Source organism: Pezoporus wallicus, unplaced genomic scaffold (genome assembly GCF_028554395.1).
Source record: "Pezoporus wallicus isolate ANWC-B61680 ecotype Strahan unplaced genomic scaffold, APGP_CSIRO_Pwel_v1 contig_2, whole genome shotgun sequence".
NCBI classification, from domain to species: domain Eukaryota; kingdom Metazoa; phylum Chordata; class Aves; order Psittaciformes; family Psittacidae; genus Pezoporus; species Pezoporus wallicus.
The window spans coordinates 365,826-383,603 of NW_026639478.1; positions in this window are offsets into that span (position 1 = coordinate 365,826).

Genomic DNA, 17,778 nt, shown 5'->3' on the forward strand with positions numbered 1-17,778 from the left:
ACTTGGAAGATTGGGGGTGATAATTCATGGACATTTTATTTTAATAGTTCACATTTGCAGCAATTTAAATATTAAAATGCAGTTTGAAGGCATGCAAGCATCATTAATTTCAAATAAACATTGCACGTTATGCTCTGTTTAACAGCATTCAGTTTCACTTTTTGTAGCTTTATTCCACTTTCAGGCATGGCTTTTGAATCACTCCTTTCGAGAATTCCCAGCCACAGCCTCTCCCTTCCACCCAGCATCCTGGCACTGTTTCTGCTGCGAGTAAGGTTCCCCGTGGCTGTGGCACTGGCTGGAAGGCCACTCACTCCTCATCACCTGCTGCAGCAAACTCACTATGGACAGAGAACCTCTCCACTTCAAGCTTCTTCAGGACTGTCGCATGTGAAGTTGGTGTCCTCCTCCCACCTCCTTATATTTAAGGAAGGAGATAATCTCTCTGGCTCTATTTACCATAAGATGTGGCACTATATGGTGCCTATTAGCAGATCCCCAAAGTCATGGCAGCCTTGGTAGAAGAAGCAGGGTCCACCTACAGCGAAACACATCCTCTCCGCCACCACATTAACCAGAGTTTTAGCTGTGCTCCTTGCATCTCCTCAAGAACTGACCCAAATACAATGATCTGAGACTGTCCACTAGACCAAAAACAGGAGCGTGCACATCTTCTTGTCAATACGGTGCTTATTTGTACTTGTACTTGATTATGTAGTTCTAACCCCATTGTCATGGGCAGGATAATCTAAACCAGGTTGCTCAAAGCCCCATCCAGCCTGGCATTGAACACTTACAGGGACGGGGCAGCCACAGCTTCTCTGTGTAACTTGCTCCAATAACTCACCATCCTCACAGTAAAGAATTTCTTCCTTATATCTAATCTAAATCTACCCTCTTTCAGTTTAAAGCCATTCCCCTTGTCCTATCACTACTTCCTTGTATAAAAAGTCTCTTTCCAGCACCGTTATAGCCCCCCCTCAGATACTGGAAGGCTGCTATGAGGTCTCCACGCAGTCTTCTCTTCTCCAGGCTGAACAGCCCCAACTCTCTCATAGCCTGCCTTCATAGGAGATGTGCTCCAGTCCTCTGATCATCTTTGTGACCTTCCTCTGTCTTGCTCCAGCAGGTCCATGTTCATCTTGTGTTGGGGTACTGGATGCAGTACTGAAGGTGGAGTCTCACGAGAGCAGAGTAAAGGGGCAGGATCACCTCCTTCCACCTGCTGGTCACGCTCCTTTTGATGCAGCCCAGGATACGGTTGGCTTTCTGGGCTGCAAGCAAACACTGCAGCCGGCTCATGTTCATTTTCTCATCGACCAGCACCCCCAAGTCCTTCTCTGCAGGGCTGCCCTGAATCTCTTCTCTGCCCAACCTGTAGCTGTGCCTGGGATTGCTCTGACCCACGTGTAAGACCTTGCACTTGTCATGGTTAAACTTCATGAGGTTGGCATCAGCCCACCTCACAAGCATGTCAAGGTCCCTCTGGATGGCATTCCTTCCCTCCAGCGTATCAACCGAACCACACAGCTTGGTGTCATCGGCAAACTTGCTGAGGGCGCACTCAATCCCACTGTCCATGTCAGCGACGAAGATGTTGAACAAGACCGGTGCCAACACCGATCCCTGAGGGACACCACTCGTTACTGGTCTCCAGCCGGACATTGAGCCATTGACCACAACTCTTTGTGTGTGGCCATCCAGCCAGTTCTTTATCCACCGAGTGGTCCATCCACGAAATTGAGGTCTCTCCAATTTAGAGACAAGGATGTGGTGTCTCGGACATCAAGCTGCCGACCACAACAATTTGAGTGCAGCCATCCATCAAACTCCTTATCCACATGGGTTCATCAAGTGGTCCATCCATCATACCCATGCCTCTCCACTTTAGAGACAAGGTTGTTATATGGGACAGTGTCAAATGCTTTGCATGAGTCCAGATAGATGCCAGTCTGTCCTATCTATTAACAATGTAAATCCATTGTAGAAGGTCACCAAATTCGGCAGGCACAATTTGCCCTTAGTGAAATTATTTTGGCTGTCACCAATCCCCTCCTTATTTATCATGTGCTTTAGCATAGTTTCCAGGAGGCTCTGGTCCATGGTCTTGACAGGCACTAAGGTGACACCTACTGGCCTGTGGTTTCCCAGGTCTTCTTTTTTCTCTCCTTTTTAAAAATGGGGTCTATGTTTTCCCTTTTCCGGTCAGTGGGAACTTCACTGGATGTCCACAACTTCTCAAATATGATGGATAGTGGCTTGGCCACTTCATTGACCAATTTTCCCAGGACCTGTGGATGCATCTCATCAGGTCCCATGGATATGTGCATTAAAGAGACATAATTAATAACTGCATTTAAATGCATAATAATACAAAAGGTTGTAAAAACATTCCCTTATAAAAATATTCATCATTAATGGTTACAGTAATTAACTTCAAATAGTCCTCATCCTTCTCTATATCACTTTGGGGGAAAATTGAGCATTGAAATGTAATCTGGTTTAATGCTCATCTAACGCAAACACTTTTTATCCAACTTCTCTTGGTTTTATCCATTGTTTGCTGGGTTTTGGTTTTTTGAGGGGGAAAGAAGGAGGGTTAAGAATGCCTGAATGTGAAAATAAATGAATAAATAAATATATTTCTGTTAATGACATAAAATTTTATAGAAAATACTGTTCCTAAGGAAAAAAAGTGTACGCTACAAAACCAGTTCTTAAAATTCAGATGTTGCTTTTTGCAGTCTTTTGCAATTGGAATTTCCACCTAGCCAAGATTTTTACTGGGCAGTTTTAAGCTACCTCCGCAATTTATGTTTATACATAAACAGTTCTGATTTTAATTGCTATCAACTTCTTATACTTGATAGATGGTCTTATACATTTTTTGCCTCCAGAGACTATTTACATTGCCAAGTATTGACACACTTCCAAGATTTATACTTCTCTAAGGAATGAAGCTTACAATAAAATACAATGTATTCCGTGGCTGTGAATGGTAATGTTACTAAACAGTCTAAAGATATTTCACAACCAATAGTTATTTCCCTCTCACACGCAGCACTTCACTGTCTTAGTCCTACTATAGGTTTAGGATTATAAAGAGAAGTAAAATGCTTAATTTGCCTAATCTAATGTTCCAGAGATCCAATATGACTTAATTTAGGTTTCCTTTCTCCAGAGCTGTTATTGGACTAATGATTAGTCTTTCATTTTTTTTCCCAATAATTATTTTAAGAGGGTAACTCTTATGGAAGGGATTCAGAATTCATTCACTTGTGGGATTGGAATAACCCCTTACAGAGCTCAACTATTACACTGCAGTCAGAAACAGGAATTGTTGCAGAAGTGTAAAATACAATATCAAACATACAAGTAGTTACTATTATTAGATGTAGCTCAGGAGGTGATTGAAGTTACATAGAGATCTAAACCTTTGGATTGGATTCAGTTTGCTGGTAGCAGTCAGGTGTCACATTGCCTATAGAAACCCCAGAGGACAAGGAAGAGTTCTTAGAAAAAATGCATCAATTTGTACCATCTCCATGCGACTGCTATTGCATTAATGCAGAAGTAGCATCATCAAGCTTTATCAGTAGTAGCTTAATATCAGTAGTTTAATATCAGCTAGAACGGTCTCCAGCACTGAAACAATTCATAGGTGTTGCTTCAGTGGCAAAGTTCAGCTCTCAGCCTTCTATGAATAAAATTTCAAGGGAGATTCCGTATTCTTATTTTATTTTTTCCAGCCATTTCACCTCTTTAATACAGCTTTATGTATTAATCTCTTTTGTAAATAGGCAATTTAATGTCACACAGCTCCTTTGCAGAGGAAGAGGAAAGATGGCTCTGGGTTGACCTCTTTTTATCTTAGTATTACCACTTCTCAAAGATGAGCAGGCACCTCGGCAATAAAAGGAAATATGGCCCATGGGTTGCACCACCCATTCTCCTCACTGACTGGAGAATGGAAAGGATGCGATCCAAGACGGTCTGTAATTCCCCTGGGAGAGGTGATGATGCAGCCTATGCAAGATTAATTTGGTGTGAAGTTTTGAATTTAAATATTCCAGCTCTTGGAGACACTACAATTCCAGGTTACCTGGCTTTGACCCTTGAGATGGAGGAGACATTCCCTACAATTTCTAGAAGAGAAGCTAAAAATTCTAGGAATAAATTATTTCGACAAAGTAATAATTTCTATATTTATTTATTGGGAGTCTATGCCCTGGACATCCTCCCTCTCCCACCCATCTTATAAGGATTTATCTAGAGCAAATGATAGTTTAAACTGCAGTCAGACTAAAAACTGAAGAAAACAGAAGAGCAGAAGTATGATGAAAAAGAAATGAGCAGTTGCTTAAATCTGTTAATAACCAGACATAGAAACAACAAATGAGAATATCAGAAAATTGAAGAAACCAAAAATGAAAGTATTCTTCCAGACTCCAACCCTGTAGGAGAAAGCAATCGAAATGGAGACCTAACTCAGGTTATAATTCAAAAAGCATGTAAGCAGCACTTACAAGCTTACTGAAGCATTTACACACAAATGTTTAAAGAGTTCTTCATGTTCTGTCAGCATGAAGTTAGTTTTTACTTGGTCCTGGTAGTAAGACCACTAGTGAGTTTCCAAAAAGTGTTTTATTAAGATGTAAATTAACTCTAGAATCTATTTCAAGATATAAACCCAAGAATTCTTCTGTAGTGCATTTTAGTTATTCCTTTTGATGCAAGGATATACATCGGACAGCAATTTCATACTAGCCCAATAGAGGACTTACTTATAAAAGACAGCGTGTCAGATAATTCATATCTGATTATTCATGATTATCTTTCACATCAATAGATATGAAAATAATCTGTTCTGTGACTGATGTTTTTCTGATGAGTTTTAAATTACACGTGGAATATTCTTAAAAAGAAAGATACTGAAAATACAAATTTATTATTATTATTTGACTCCTGTTGGCTTCTGCGCTTAAAAATGATGTACACACAAAGGTGTTCATGGCATTGTGGTTTTCAGGTTTTAAACTGATGATTTAGAAACTGTGAGATTAATAGCACTGAGAACCTCTAAAGGTAATAGGATTATAATTTAATATTAACTAAATGTTTCTGGGGGTCTGCTATAGCAATGTCTCACCTCTGGGATACATCAGAGTAATTAGTCTGCAGTGGCATACAGTGGTGATGCATGATAACTGCAGCTTTTCCTGCTCCTGTTAAGGTCTTCATTCACTGGTAACTAGTTTTTATTGTCATATCTGTCATAAAGAGCCACAGAGCAAGCCTGCAATAGTCTTGCCCTAAGCTGCACTTATCAGGGAGAGACCAGTTCTCAGAGGGCCCTCTACTGATCCAAACGCACAAGGAAATGCTTGCTTGCTTTTCTCCCATATAGCAGAATTGCAAAATTTACCTGCTCTCACCTCTACCACACTGCAGGACTGGTGACCCTGCAGAGTCTCTTTAGGAGAGCCTGTTGTAGCCCAAGGTGGGCAGGGGTGACAGGTAGCGTGCTTCTGCAGGACAGAAGGACAAAGGGAGTAGCATCCCTTTAGTGTCATCTGAATCTCTTTTTCTTGTCCCTGTTTTGCTAGTTAAATGTAGCCGTGTAAAAGGAGTTTGCCTCCTCCGTCCCATGTTGCCATTCCATCTGGGCTGACAGAGTAGTTTGGTTCTGCTTCCGCCTATGGTTTCCTGACCAAACCACTTCTGAAATACCAGTGACAGCTAATGAGGGTTAATGAGCCAGTGAGTCACAGTGAAGTGAGGGTTGTGGAGACTTTCCCTCTGTTGTAGGAGTATGCGACAGAAGTACTAAGATAGCATGAGTGAAGTGCAAGTGGAAAAGGACCTGAGGCCAGAACAGAGCAAAGGCTATGGGTTTACAGCTTTTATTTGTAAATGGGAACAGTCAACAGAGACAAGCTTGTAAACATCAAAAGTGTTGTCTATATCAAGACCAAAAGGCCCGTGCTTCAATAGGGCCAAAGTACAGCTAGGTCAGCAGAGCACCTGGACAGAAGGATGGGGAAAAGGCACTTTTTAGCTGGCTTTGCTCCTCCTGCTCTCTCAACACTTTGAAGATGCAATGTTGTTAGAAGGATGCCCCAATTGGGAAATGGAAACAATGCATTGTAAGCTGTTCTTTATATTTCCAGGGTCAGACGGTTAAATAAGAAGTCATCAGAAGCAAAAGATTATCTCGTATTAAACATCAATCCTTAGAAGCTCAAATACACCTACCCAGCAAACCACTTCATGACAACCAGTCCCTGCCTGCCCCAGGAATGCAGCCAGAGCCCCTTATCCTCCAGGTCACACAGAGGGACTCCTATGCACATCTCTGTGCTTGTATGCAGGCTTGAGTGAGTGAATCTAGCAGAGGTTTGTATATTTGGTAGCAAAATTAAATCATGCAAGTTAAAATAGTAGCAGTGGAAGCAGAGTGACAGGGCAGCATCCATTGCAGGACTGTAACAGTGTGTTTGCAGTGCATAAAAAGTGTTCAAATAGATCCCTTCTCATGATATGTGCAAAAGCAGGCAAACAGTCACTTCATACAGAGACCAGCTTAGCCTGCCTAGGAGTTGTTTTTGACCATTGCTACTGATTGTTACCTGCTGTGAGCTAGCTAGCAAAAGTCTTAACCATTACTATATTTCAGTTGGGCCGTTTGATTGTGCATTTTAAATAGACTCTGCTATTCTCTCCCAGTGGAAAGATTTATCTTACTTTAAGAATACAGAGGGCTGTGCTTTCAGTACTTTTTCTTTGTTTAACAAGCAGCTGTCTTACTGAAAACCCAGTAGACCACAGAACCAGTCAGGGTCTTTTATCCAGGATGTCTGACCCATCGCCTGACAATAATTAGTTCAGGTTAATTACAGCAAATCTGTAGATTTGCAGCCTGAAATCATCTCATCCCCTAAGCTGAACCCTCCAGAGGTTTCTTTTATGAGCTCTGCATCCTAAGGGTGGACTTAAAGTAATGAATTTGTCTCTAATAAGATTCATAGGTTTGTTCCCTAAGCAATGGTGTCAATTATAGAATCTAACACTGATGGCTTATTTTGCTGAAAATAGAGAAATTGAGAGTTTTTAATGAAGCATGCAGGTTTTTTAACATTTTTCTTTAACTCTTTGCATTGTCAAAAAGTATGAAAATACAATTATGCAAAATATCGTACCGCTTTCTGTGTATTTCTATGTGTGCCAATAGCTAATTTCCTTCTGCTCTATAATGGAAAAGGTTAATGTAATGACTCTGAGATTTCATTTGGAAATGTTCCAGAAGAGTGTCTGAGTATTTGCTGCACTTAATGGCAGGAAGTAATAAGTGAGGTTATGTATTGGTGAAAATATTTCATGTACTGAGAAGATTAATACTGGAGAGAGGCACAGGGGACACAAGGCTGAGGCTTCCTCCTCAATTCTGACACAATATAATATGTCCATACTTGATACGTGCCCTTCTGTAGTTAGCTCTTAATCATTAACGAAGCAGACAGGAGGTCTCTAGAGGACATGGTATCGGGAGAAGAGAAGGAACCAGGTGTAGAGTTCTCTTCTCTCCTACAAAATGAGTGGCAGGCACTTCCAACTGGGAACACTGGACCATCAACGTATCTACATAGCAAGATAATGCCATAACTCCCTTCAAGGGTTTGACTCTGTCCTGAGTATTTCAATGTCTATACTAATTTTTTGTGCATATTTATTGTACTTGGGATTCCTGGAATATAAACCACCGTGCCACAGCTGTATTTCAGCATTTTATTTCACATTAGATTTCTTATGAAAAATTCAACATTTTTGGATATGAAACATTTAGCCCTTTTCTTTATTTCAAGCTTTTCAAATTTACTTTCAATTCATATCCCATTCCTATTGTCTGAGCCAGTCTGAGTCACAAAACAAAGGTTTCAAACTCCTGAGGAACAGTTCCAGTCATTTATTTTACTCTTTTTAATATTAAATTGCTATTATTTTGCTTTTAATAGCATGGAAAGAAGAGAAAAGATTCCAGGACTCTTGACTCCACTGGAAAGAGATTGTTGAGGTTGGACCTGGAAGGTGGTAAACATGGCAACAGCCATCACTGGAAGGGTGGCTGCAGCTAAGCAGCACAGTACGTGTACACCTACAACAGCTCCTAACATTTACAACACAATTTACCTGAGCAAGGTGAATTGCTAAAAACTGTGAACTAACCCAGCGCTGGTGGCAAACTAAGCACAAGAACTTGTCCTGCTCCCCAGGCAGGGTCACACAGGGAGGTGAATGCAAGCCACATATTCAGAAAGACTTCTAGATCAGCTGTGGTCTCTCTGTACCTTCAGCTAAAGGGAGAGAAAAGCCTCCATGCTTGTTTGGTTCTTGGGTGCTCAAATCATTGTCCCAAAAGGGGATTTGGGGTTATGGGTACAGACTGTTGTGTTGAACTTAGAGACACGTGCCAGGTCCCTGTCAGACAGGACAGGCTGCCAGGTTCACTGGTGGCAATAGCTCACACCAAGAGCAGAGATGGAGGGCTGTGTAGCTCCTTGCCTACCCCAAGTCAATGAGTTCACTAAATTCTCTCTTATTACTGACTGTCATGTGTAAGCTTACACTGATCTCTGCTCTGAAGGCTGCTTATCAATTGAAATCTATTTCTTTGCATATTTGAGGCAACAAAGGCATCCACTGGGAAAAATAATATTTAGAAAAGGAAAAGAAAATGCACTGGAGATGCAAGAGTAAAAAGAAAACTTCCTTCTCTGGGTTAAGTACTGATCAGATGCTTGCAGTGACATACTTTTACAGCTGGAAAACACTGAAGTACTGTGTTGGATTGTTTTTATTTCTCATTGTCCTTCTCTGATATTAATTGGGAGTAAATTAAATTCATTTCCTCGAGGCTGTTTTGGCAGTGATAGTATTTGGTGAGTGATCTCCCTGTCCTTACCATGACCGTCTTATTAGCTTATCCTTAGCTTTCCATCCTATTTTCTCCCCATCTTGCTGAGGAGCGGGGATGGCAGAGTGCCTTGGTGGGCTTCCGGTGGCCAGCCAAGATCAACCCACAACAAGTACCAAGACCTAAGCCTTTAACAGAAAAATTGATTTCATATTTTCCCAACAGGGCCCAGGATTGTGTTTCTGGAGAAGGAAACCCAGACTTAAGAAAGCAAAGGGATTGATCACTTGCCCCAGGTGGCAAATCCTTTAATACCAGCTGCTGTTTTCTCTGTTTCAGGGTAGGGATGTGAACCTTAAAATTGGATGTTGTACATGGGTATCCACTATGCTTGAGGTAAGAGAGGGTCTACTTCAGCTCATCTGTAAGTCGAACTGCCCTCTTACTCATTCATGTGAGTAAAAACTGTTTCAGTGCAAGGAATGAAGATTTTCTCTACAGTCTGGCAGCTGCAGCATTGGTCTTGAGCACAGCTTAGGCCTGATATTTACATTACTGGGAGGAAGTGGGGTATGAGGATGATATTAGAAAAACCTCAGTTTTGTTCTGATGTTGAATCAGATGAAAATTCCACTCTCACACCTCTCATAAAACCAAAAACTTGTGGCCTCAGGGACTGGTGAGTGGTATTAATTACTCAGAAAACTATTTTGGCCACATCTTTGAGAACATGTCGAACACAGTTACCAAACAGGGGTTTAGTTAGGGGAGGCACACACTGCACTTGGTTCTGTTAACCCTGTTAGTTCAGCTGTGTAACAACCCCTCAGCATAGAAAGATCATAGAAAAGCTCAGGTGCACAGAAGAATACCCATCTTTTAATCCTGTATTGCAGCCAGAACTATCCTCACTTGGAACCTGTCACCTGTTAATTGCCTTAGTCTCATTTATATGATAAGTGGTTCATTTCCTCTACTGTGATTGAATCCCCTCCCTATATTACAAGAAAACTGGAGCTGCAGAGAGTGCTTGATTGGATTTCATTGCTGTAGGCCATTTCTTAAACAGGTTACAGGTTGACAAACACAGAAAGGGGATCAATATCCATCCTTTGCCTCATTGACAAGCTAATCTTTTCAGTAAACATTTCATCAGTACCTGCCATTTGTATACATACCTGCCTCATGAGGATGGGGGAAGCTCTGTTTTATAAGGTTTAGGTGACTAATAAATGGAAAGACAAGAATATAAATGGGACAAATCATGGAGATAGCATTTTTAGGGAAATAGCCTTTCATTGCCTGCAGAATACAGCCAAGCATGTTCCCAACTGTTCTTAATTTTAATTAGGTTGCATTACACTCAGACCTGGTGTCAGCTTCTGTTTCTGTAACTTGGCTTATACCGCTCTCCCGGAAAGGTCTGCCCCTCAGCCCGAAATCACCAACCATGTTACAAATGCTTGTGAAGATCACACTCGCCAGAATTAGAGGTATTAAATGAGCTTGGCAAATGCAACAGGGGACCTAAACCGTCCCTTTTCAATGCATGGAGCCTGCCCACTTCTTTCCTGCTTTTCCACTCTGGTGTAGATAACAGACACCATGCTCAATAAAGTGACATCCTCCTCTCTTATCAGAGGTAACAGGACTATTTTGAGTGGAGGGTTAATGAAGCGGAGGCTCTACTGATCACTTAAAACTCATGAGTCATACTCCAAAAGAAAGCAAGAGAGTTATGTTAAGTGTGTTTGGAGACATCTTCTTTTGTTCGCTTTTGTGTCACATGTTGAAGTCTCCTTCCCCCACAATGACATGGGCTAGAAACTGACATTGTTTCTGACATAAATGAGGGCCAAGAGGATCGTTATATTTAGGCTTCCCTTACAGTCCTGCCTATGAGAATTGCATGGCTGAATGACAAATGCTGCAAAAATTGGCATCCTGAGGCACAGTATGATGACATTCCCTGCAGGGAGCGGGGCTGAAGGAAAATAGACAGCAAACATGGAACTTTGGGGTCACAAGAAACAAAAATGATTCTGCTGTTGGTACTTTAGTAATGAGTTTATTCCTATCTTCAATATCAAAAAAGTACAAATTAGTGATGCAAACAAGCTGTAAGGCATAGCAGGCAATTGATTTATTTTACAAGCCCTTCTTCTGCTTCTAGGATCTAAAGTTACTACTGGTTGTAGTAAAGGACTGCACCATTTCCTCTTGTACTCCTGAAATACAGCCAGCAGAAGGACATGCACATGAAAACAGCTCCTTTGCACACAGACAGGTCGCCATTCAGCGCTCCAGCCTCTGCCTTTTCACTAATGCTAATAGCAGTGGGTATGCCGTCGCAAACCGGCTGTTGGTGCATGTGCTCCTGTGTCTAAGCTGCTTCTGATCACAGTTACAGGATGTGACACTCCTCTAGCTTTAGGCAACATTAAGGCTTTTAGACCATCTCCACACAAACTGCGAGGAGAAGCTGGGATGTGAGGTACCAGTCCTATACAGTCATATCAACACACATAGGATATTGCACCAGCTCTGCTTATGGTGTATGTTCATTCTTTTTGACATTTTTAATTCCCCATCTTGCCAAGTCCTACAAGCCAGAAAAGTCCCCTGCAGTAATTCTGGAGGCAATCTGCTTCTTCCATTTCAAAGAATCACAGAATCACACAATGGTTTGGGTTAGAAAGGACCTTAAAGATCATCCAGTTCCACCCCCCCTGCCATGGGCAGGGACACCCCCCCACTAGACCAGGTTGCTCGAGGCCCTGTGACATAAGCTCCATTAAACCCCACACTAACATTCATGAATCAAATAAAGTTTGTAGACACTAGAAAACATTAGAGGTGAAGATTACCCCAGCTGTAACTTCACTGCCACCACTGGAGTAACATTAGAAATATTCAGTCTTGCTAGTGAAAATTGAGGTGATAAAACTACTCAGTGTTTAAGGAATGAGAACAGAGAAAAAGTGGGGCAGTGTAAAGTCCAGGAGAATGCACATACATTTGCTTTTCTTCCCAATGGAGTCTTCCAATAAGTCTTTTAAAATATGCATGGACAAACTGCAACACCTCAGATGTCTGTCTTATTGTCTCTGTAACATTAGAAAAAGCAAGTGAAAAGGAAGAGCACAGCTAATGTTCAGTAGTCTGGGAAAGGATTTAATGTAACACATTTCCAGCATACTGGATGCCCTCTTTTCTCCTATCAAGCTGGTACATCTAAGTCTGAGAACTTTTGTTTTCTAGGCTTTTCAATTAGCAAAAGCGGTGTTCGGGTCCATCTTTTATTTGAGGTGCAGACTAGAATAGAAAAGTAATAGGGAAAAAAATACTCCTATAACCATAGGTTAATTGCTAACAAATGTTGCTCAAGCAGTCTTGGGTGTGTTGATTAATGGCCTCAGTGAGCAGCTGAAGAATAGCTGGGCTGCTGGAAAGATCATTACCAATTTTAACTCTTCAGCTATTGCGATGGGTATAGAGAAACAATTACTAGCACCTATAATACATTTCCCCGAGTACAGTGGCACACTGAAACACAAGTTACAGTGAGGCGGAAACCATCATTGAGGTTTTCTTGTGTTCAATTTTATAGGAGTTTATAAGTTTCTAAAGCTTTTGGACACATCTTTGATAAATGCATGGGAGATGCTATACATAAACACGAGTATTCAGTTCTGCTCATTAGTCCTATGATTTGAAAGAGGAGATGGACAGAGATGCTGCTTGAAAGGTAACATGTGGGTAAGCAGACCCTCCTTTAGCTTGCAGAGGCACAGCAATCTCAAGCTGTGCCTTGAGACAGCACAAAGCTTGCAGCCCAGGGACTAAAGAAAAGAATGATGAGCTTTCACGCTGCCTCTGATCTTTCAAAGCTCTGAATACCACAGCCTCCCTCAGAACATCCAGGAGACCATGGTGCTTGTGGGAATTCACGACAATACTTCTTACCTAGAGTGAAGGCAGATCCTGCCGGTGCTACAGTGCCTATTGCCATTTCAGAGAGGGGATCTCTCAGCAGTAAGAAAGAGAATTTCAAAGCCCCTGTAGACCACTCCAGGCCATTTACACCACATAAAGCCAGGACAAGGATCTCTTCATCAGCCTTCGGATAGCTGCCCAACTTTACAAACGTGGTCATGAATTGCCTTTCAGCTGTCTGTGTGGTAGACAGGGCATATTGGTACACCTATTGGTCTGCAAAGATCAACTCTACATTGCTGAATGCTCCTCATGGCCCTAAGTTAGAGTCCTCAACTCAGTTCAAGTACAGCTGAGGCACCTCCTCAACCTGCTCCACTGCATAAGCCAGATGAACACAGAATGATCCTTTGCAGTCTTGCTGATCCTCCCCTCTTCTCTGGGCCACTTGCCACCTTCAACCCTAGGAATTTCTCAGTGATTTCTGTCCACCAGATCACCAGCACAAGGGTGATACACACTCATGAACAGCCATTGCTGCCTCCTAGACCACCACGTGGTAGGACCTGATCTAGGATATAAGCACCATGTAATGCCTTTATGAATTATCCATAGTACTCAGAGCACTCTCTTCCTGCCCTCTTTCTGTGCTAGCCCAGATGGACTTGTGCCACTTACCTTCAGAGACTCCATGACCTCATATCAGCATTCAAATCCCGGGAAGGGAAAATAAAACAATCCTGAGCTGTGAGAGTAAAAGGATGACGAGAAGCTGAAGGCTATTTCTGGCTGATAATGAGACAAGTTCAGTTGTAGCAGGCTCCTGGAAAGCTCATCAAGAGCAATCCCTCACATGGTTTCAGAAAATATGCAACAGGAAATTACAGCTTGAAGGCACTGTGCTCACCAGCAATTCCCAACCAAGGAAGGCAGAGGGAGGACAAACCAAAATAATTGAATAAGACTCTGAGCTTTACATGAAAGCTCTGCACTTGCCAAGGGAAGTGGGCAAGCAGCCAACAGAGACACAGATTATCAAATATCGGAGAGAAATAGCTTGCTTGTTGAAGAAACAATTCAAGAATCATAGAATAACAGAATTGGTTAGGTTGGAAAAGACCTTGAAGACTGTTGAGTCCAACCATTAACCTAGCACTACCAAGTCCACCGCTAAACCATGTCCCCAAGTGCCACATGTACACGTCTTTCAAATACCTCTAGGGATGGTGATTCAACACATATTCCACAATGTAACTCTGCCTGGAGTGAGGCATTTGGTCATGTACTTGTGATGGAGGGACAGGGCTAAGTCTCCTCCATGGTTCTTACACTGGCGTAGCTTTTGTATTGTTGCTTCTAAGAGGAGGCTCAGCCTGTGCACAACACAAACACAGAGAATGCAAGGCACTGTAAGCTATTTGTTTCATGGAAGAAACATATGGGATAGCTGCATGTAGTGATCTGCCACTGTCCCAAGGGTCATGAGCCCCTTCTTAGCAATACCCCACCAAGAGTCAACTCACTGTTGCAGGGGATTTCTTCTGTTTTGCAGAAAGCCTAAGTAAATGTGGAGGAATGAAGAAAAGTGGAGGCAGGAGGAGAAGGGATGCCATCTACATCCTTAATGCAGCCAGGCAGGACATTGTTTCCTCTCAGATGGCAGCAAGTGCTACAGATCCAGCCAAGCTCCTCTGAAGCAGCCTTCCAGCCCCAATTCCCACTGGCAGTGTGGCCACACATCTCCTCCTCTGTCATCTTTGGCTCCCAGCTAATTCATAGACACCAGTCAGTACACTTACAGGTATCTAGCACCTTCTCACTGTGCCCAAGGCCAGTGAGGATATCTAACTATTGAGTCTGCACTACAGAACAAGGTTGAGAACTGTATCAGCCGAGACACTTTGATAAATGCAAGCTTTCCATGTCATAAATTGCCTTGTTATTAAATTGTTTTCTGGAGCCAATGTTTAACGTGAACTTTGAATGCAGGTATAGATAAAGCAGCAGTCCCGAAGCAGCAGAGTTTGAGGCAGATGTGCGTGTGGCCCCCGGGCTCACTGAAAAAGGACTTGACAGAACACACATCCACACACTGCTCCCGTCGCTTACCTCACTCTATATTTGGATGGGCTCAGCTAAATCCCTTCCAAATTCCATTTCCAACCAAATTCCTGCAGCAAAAAGCCGCAGCCCGCCTTTATTCCAGCTGGTGCTGTGACTGATCTTAATATATTCAGTAACTCGGGCACAGGAGGAATCGCGCTCAGAGCCGGACCCGAGGCGGCACGGCAGAAGCCGGGCTCTCCGGGGGCCGCGGCGGCCCGGCGAGGGAACCGCGGAGCGATGCTGCCACCTGCCGGGACGGGCTGGCCGCGCTTCCCGGGAAGCACAGACGGGACGCGCCCTGGTCAGGATAGGTGAGAGCAGCACCACGCTGCCTGAGTAACCCGTCTGCCCAGGGCTGGCACTTGAGCCAAACGGGGGGGCGAGGTGTGGTGAAGAATGACCGCGGACGTCCCTCCAGAAGGTTCTGGCTGGCAGTCATGAGGACAGACAGATTGAGCCTCTGACGAAGCAGAAGTGGAGGAAAGACCCTGGTGGAAATCTGTAGGAGACCACACGTGTGTGACAGCAGAGCGGGCTGAGAAAACTGGGGCTGTTCAGCCTGGGGAAGAGAAGGCTGCGTGGAGACATCAAGGGTTAATGGGTTAAAACTCAAAACAGGGGAAGTTCAGTTTAGATATAAGGAAGAAGTTCTTTCACTGTGAGGGTGCTGAGACACTGGAACAGGTCGCCAAGAGAATCTGTGGCTGTCCCATCCCTGATAATGTTCAAGGCCAGGCTGGATAGGGCGTTAAGACGGGCATTGAGATCAGCAGGCTCTGCATCCTGGCCGTGTTTTCATGTACCTTGCTCTCTGCAGAACTCCTTACAGTTCACCTGCACAACTTAAAGCCAACTGCATTTCTCTGTATCAGTGACAAGGCTCTTGGAATCCTGTCTTTCTCAGCAACCTGCTAGACAGGCTGTGTCAGACAGCCCAGGACAGACAGAGGAATTAGTGTTTGAGCTAAAGCAGAGTACATAAAACTTCTTATTCAAGGATATGATAGGCAGGGCCCTGACAGCACTGCTCTAGAAAGTAAATGAACTCAAAAGAGGAACCTTGCCAGGAAGATTTACAGCGGCTGCTAGGTTGGTTGTGCAAGGCCAGCTACTACTCAGGAACTGAGCTCCTACTCTCTGCAGAGGAACAGAGGATGTAGGAAGTGTCTGGGAGGAGCACAGCAGAGAAGGGCTGCTCAGCCCACAGGCTGCTGTTTGGGGCACACCTGAAAAATTGAAGCTGGGGACAAGCAGAGAGGCTGAGCTTGCAAAGCATTTCCAAGTACAATTTACAAGACTTCCACCAAGTGTTTGAATCCTTTTTTGCCCATAGGCTTATTGTTGTTCATGTGGTGTGGCTTTCTGTCTGATCTGTGGTCTTCTAACAGTACTTCTACCACTTCTCAATGTCATCTTCCACTCTTTGGAGGAGGAATTGCCTGAGTTTTGTCCTTTTGGGAAGACAAAGGAGGCAAGGTGGCAGATTAGGATGTGTAATGCAGGCTGCCCTCTTTAGTGCTTTTTTTAAGACTGGTCCCAGTTCTTTCCTAAGTAATTGTTTTGTTATTATTTAAATGAGAAGACTGGAAATGAGGCCTTGACCAGCTAGAATTCCTCCTCCTCCTTCTGCTGCTGCTGCTGCTGCTGCAAAAAATGACCTTAGAAACCATCTGCAGGCCTCTAAAGATAGGTGATTTTCTGTGGTATCAAAGCTGTCAGATAAGCCTGTTTTTTTATTCCCAGGGCAAACATGACTTGTACAACCCTGGCTGAGGAAGCTCTTGAGCACCTTGTTCTGCTGTAACAGGACAGCAGATAGATAACCTTTCTTTTGCACCTGCCAATCTGCACAACTGCCCAAGATGTAGTAGAGAGTGGAGCAATACACCTACACAGAGTCTTCTAACACAGATGGCTAGCAAGTCAGGTTTCAGTGTACACCTCCCCAAAATCATATGGCTTTTGAGTGAGTCACATCAGCAATGTTACTCTTCCCTTTGGATTTGCCTCCTACATACACCACAGTTTCCTGCACAGTGATTGTTCATTTGCAAGCGGCATCAACATCATGATGTTGGGTCATGAAGAATTATATTGGCAAGGTTTTTTTTCAGTTGTGACAATCATACTTACTTGCACGGACCCTGTGGAGTGCATGAAGCAGGCACTGTATCTTTTTGAGTGGCTTTGTGCTTCTTCCATGTCTGATTACCTCTGACGCTCCCTCAAAACGCTCTAAAAAGCTCTGTAAGTTCACTTGCCACTACCATTTGAAATAAAGATAATTACAAGCTTTGTTTTGTTTTGTCTTGTCCTCTCTTTACCTACCTTCCCCGTTCTCTCTGACATTAAAACAAAAACTAGGTGGCAGCAGAGCAAAATTCTCACTTGAGTCACTTATGTAGGATACATACAGTCTTATGCCAACCATTCAAGGAATTAAAGGGCTGATAGCAGCAATGTCATTAGGAAAAAACAGAATATTTCAATATTGTTGATTTATTTAGCATCAGCTTTTACCTTTACGTTAGTCGCAGTGTGCCTTTCTTCTTTCCAGGAAGTCCTATTTTCATTCTCTGGGGTGATAAGGATGGTAAAACACTGGCTTGCCAGAGAGGTGGTGGATGCACCACCCCTGGAGACAGTCAAGGCCATGCTGGATGTGGTTCTGAGCAACCTGATCTAGTTGAAGACATCTCTGCTCACTGCAGGGGAGCTGGACTAGATGGGCTTTGAAGGTCCCTTCCAACCCAAATTATTCTACGATGATAATGCACTATATGTAGAAAACGAGCCTATTTGGAACTGCAGCATTTGTCAGCTGA